This window comes from Arachis ipaensis, chromosome B9 (genome assembly GCF_059453495.1).
Source record: "Arachis ipaensis isolate K30076 ecotype BB chromosome B9, ASM5945349v1, whole genome shotgun sequence".
Taxonomy (NCBI): Eukaryota; Viridiplantae; Streptophyta; class Magnoliopsida; order Fabales; family Fabaceae; genus Arachis; species Arachis ipaensis.
In genome coordinates, this window is record NC_142444.1 from 120590390 (window position 1) to 120594737 (window position 4348).

At 42.6% G+C, this 4348-nt stretch overlaps 1 non-coding gene across 1 annotated transcript; it reads left to right on the plus strand.

Annotated features, from left to right (window-relative positions):
- The first annotated feature begins 4026 nt into the window (after positions 1–4026).
- LOC148546125 (small nucleolar RNA R71) lies at positions 4027–4134 on the plus strand. Its single transcript, XR_015901313.1, has one exon. It is a non-coding gene; the product is annotated as a small nucleolar RNA R71 (small nucleolar RNA).
- Positions 4135–4348: the final 214 nt, after the last annotated feature.

Genomic DNA, 4348 nt, shown 5'->3' on the forward strand with positions numbered 1-4348 from the left:
TTCGAAACCATGTACTTCTTGTTCTTTTGTTTTTAGAACAGTTTTCATTTAAGAGAGGTAATGGATTCATATTCATAACTTTAAAGCATAGACACTTAGACACTAATGATCATATAGTAAAGACACAAACATAATTAAACATGAAGCATGGAAACCGAAAATAGCAAATAATTAGACAAGGAGATTAAGGAATGAGTCCACCTTAGTGAGGGTGGCGTCTTCCTCTTCTTGAAGAACCAATGGTGCTTTTGAGCTCCTCTATGTCTCTTCCTTGTTTTTCTTGCTCCTCCCTCACAGCTCTTTGATCTTCTCTAATTTCACAGAGGATGATGGAGTGCTCTTGGTGCTCCACCCTTAGTTGTCCCATGTTGGAACTTAATTCTCCTAGGGAAGTGTTGATTTGTTCCCAATAGTTTTTTGGAGGGAAGTGCATCCCTTGAGGCATCTCAGGGATTTCATGGTGAGGAATCTCCTTATGCTCATGTTGAGGTCCATGATCTCTTGTTTACTCCATCCTTTTCTTAGTGATGGGCTTATCCTCTTCAATGAGGATATCTCCCTCTATGTCAATTCCAGCTAAATTACAGAGGTGGCATATGAGGTGAGGAAAGGCTAACCTTGCCCAAGTGGAGGACTTGTCAGCCACCTTGTAGAGTTCTTGAGGTATAATCTCATGAACTTCCACCTCCTCTCCAATCATGATACTATGGATCATGATGGCTTGGTCTATAGTAACTTCAGACCGGTTACTAGTAGGAATGATTGAGCGTTGAATGAACTCTAGCCATCCCCTAGCCACTGGTTTGAGGTCATGCCTTCTTAATTGAATCGGCTTGCCTCTTGAGTCAATTTTCCATTGAGCTCCTTTCTCACATATGTCTATGAGGACTTGGTCCAACCTTTGATCAAAGTTGACCCTTCTTGTGTAGGGGCGTGCATTTTCTTCCATCATTGGCAAGTTGAACGCCAGCCTTACATTTTCCGGACTGAAATCTAAGTATTTTCCCCGAACCATGGTAAGCCAATGCTTCGGATTCGGGTTCACACTTTCTTTATGGTTCCTAGTGATCCATGCGTTTGCATAGAACTCTTAAACCATTAGGATCCCGGCTTGTTGAATGGGGTTGGTGAGAACTTCCCAACCTCTTCTTTGGATTTCAAGTCGGATCTCTGGATACTCATTCTTTTTGAGCTTGAAAGGAACCTCAGGGATCACTTTCTTCTTGGCCACAACTTCGTAGAAGTGGTCTTGATGGACCTTTGAGATGAATCTCTCCATCTTCCATGGCTCAGAGGTGGAAGCAATTGCCTTCTCTTTCCTCTTTCTAGAGGTTTCTCTGGCCTTAGGTGCCATAAATGGTTATGGAAAAAAAAAAGCTATGCTTTTACCACACCAAACTTAAAATATTTGCTCGTCCCCGAGCAAAGGAAGAAAGAAAGAAGTAGAAGAAGAAGAGAAATGGAGGAGAGGGAGAGAGGGTAGGTTTCGGCCAAGTGGAAGAAGAGAGGGTTGTGTCGTGTGAAATAGAGGAAGGAATGAGGGGTTTATATAGAAGAGGGGAGGGGTTTAAGTTTCGGCCATTAGGGTTGGGTTTGGGAGGGAAAATATTTTGAATTTGAAGGTAGGTGGGGTTTATGGGGAAGAGAGGATGGATGTGAGTGGTGAAGAGGTGATGGGGAAGAGTGAATGAGTTGATTGGTGAAGGGTATTTGGGGTAGAGAGTTGTGAAAAGGTGTGAAGAGGAGAGAATAGGGTTAGGTGGGGATCCTGTGGGGTCCACAGATCCTGAGGAGATCTTGTGGGGCCCACAGATCAAGTGGGGCCAAGAACTTAACATCCCTGCCTCAATTAGGCGTGTAAAACGCCCTTATTGTGCAATTTTGGCATTTAACGCCACTTCCATGCTTGTTTCTGGCGTTAAACGCCAGCTCCATGCTTGTTTATGGCGTTAAACGCCCAAATGGAGCTTGTTTCTGGCGTTTAACGCCAACTTTCCTCTGGGTGCAATCCTGGCGTTTAGACGCCAGACTGCTGCTTCTTTCTGGCGTTTAACGCCAGTTTCATGCTCTGTTCTGGCGTTAGACACCAACCAGATGCTCCTTACTGGCGTTTAATGCCAGTATGCTCCTCTTCCAGGGTGTGCTATTTTTAATGCTATTTTTCATTTTGTTTTTAATTTTTCAGTAGTTTTTGTGACTTCACATGATCATCAACCTAATAAAACACGAAATAACAAAGAGAAAATAAAATAGATATGATTAAATAACATTGGGTTACCTCCCAACAAGCGCTTCTTTAATGTCAATAGCTTGACAGTGAGCTCTCATGGAGCCTCACAGATAATCAGAGCAAGGTTGGAACTTCCCAACACCAAACTTAGAGTTTGGATGTGGGGGTTCAACACCAAACTTAGAGTTTGGTTGTGGCCTCCCAACACCAAACTTAGAGTTTATTGTTGGAGGCTTTGGTTGACTCTGCAGTGAAAGAAGCTTTTCATGCTTTCTCTCCATGGTTACAGAAGGAGATCCTTGAGTTTTAAACACAAGATTGTCCTCATTTAGTTGAAGGATCAATTCTCCTCTGTCCACATCAATTACAGCTCTTGCTGTGGCTAGGAAGGGTCTTCCATGGATGATGGATTCATCCTCATCCTTCCCAGTGTCTAGGATTATAAAATCAGCAGGGATGTAAAGGCCTTCAACCTTTACTAGTACGTCCTCTACTTGTCCATAAGCCTATTTTCTTGAGTTGTCTGCCATCTCTAATGAGATTCTAGCAGCTTGTACCTCAAAGATTCCCAGTTTCTCCATTACAGAGAGTGGCATGAGGTTTATCCCTGACCCAAGGTCACATAGAGCCTTCTCAAAGGTCATGGTGCCTATGGTACAAGGTATTAAGAACTTTCCAGGATCCTGTTTCTTCTGAGGCAATGTCAGTTGATCCAGATCACTTAGTTCATTGATGAGCAAGGGAGGTTCATCTTCCCAAGTCTCATTACCAAATAATTTGGCATTCAGCTTCATGATTGCACCAAGGTACTTGGCAACTTGCTCTTCAGTGACATTCTCATTCTCTTCAGAAGAAGAATACTCATCAGAGCTCATGAATGGCATAAGGAGGTTCAAAGGAATCTCTATGGTCTCTAGATGAGCCTCAGATTCCTTTGGTTCCTCAAAGGGAAACTCTTTGTTGATCACTGGACGTCCCAGGAAGTCTTCCTCACTGGGATTCACGTCCTCTCCCTCCCTTGTAGGTTCGGCCATGATGGTTAAATCAATGTCCTTGCACTCTCTTTTTGGATTATCTTCTGTATTGCTTGGGAGAGTACTAGGAGGGGTTTTAGTGACCTTTTTACTCAGCTGGCCCACTTGTGCCTCCAAATTTTTAATGGAGGACCTTGTTTCATTCATGAAACTTAAAGTGGCCTTAGATAGATCAGAGACTATATTTGCCAAGCTAGATGGATTCTGCTCAGAACTCTCTGTCTTTTGCTGAGTGGATGGTGGAAAAGGTTTGCTATTACTAAACCTATTTTTTCCACCATTGTTAAAGCCTTGTTGAGGCTTTTGTTGATCCTTCCATGAGAGATTTGGATGATTTCTCCATGAGGGATTATAGGTGTTTCCATAGGGTTCACCCATATAATTCACCTCTGCTATTGCAGAGTTCTCAGGATCATAAGCTTCTTCTTCAAAAGATGCCTCTTGAGTACTGTTGGATGCAGCTTGCATTCCATTCAGACTATGAGAAATCATATTGACTTGCTGAGTCAATATTTTATTCTGAGCCAATATAGCATTCAGAGTATCAATTTCAAGAACTCCCTTCCTCATAGGCGTCCCATTATTCACAAGATTCCTTTCAGAAGTGTATATGAACTGGTTATTTACAACCATGTCAATGAGTTCTTGAGCTTCTGCAGGCGTTTTCTTTAGGTGAATGGATCCACCTGCAGAATGGTCCAGTGACATCTTTGATAGCTCAGACAGACCATCATAGAATATATCCAGGATGGTCCATTCTGAAAGCATGTCAGAAGGACACTTTTTGGTCAGTTCCTTGTATCTCTCCCAAGCTTCATAGATGGATTCACCTTCCTTTTGTCTAAAGGTTTGAACATCCACTCTAAGCTTACTAAGCTTTTGAGGAGGAAAAAACTTGGCTAAGAAAGCCGTGACCAGCTTATCCCAAGAGTTCAGGCTATCTTTAGGTTGAGAGTCCAACCATACTCTAGCTCTGTCTCTTACAGCAAATGGGAAAAGCATAAGCCTGTAGACCTCGGGATCAACCTCATTGGTCTTAACAGTGTCACAGATCTGCAAGAATTCAGTTAAGAATTGAAAAGGA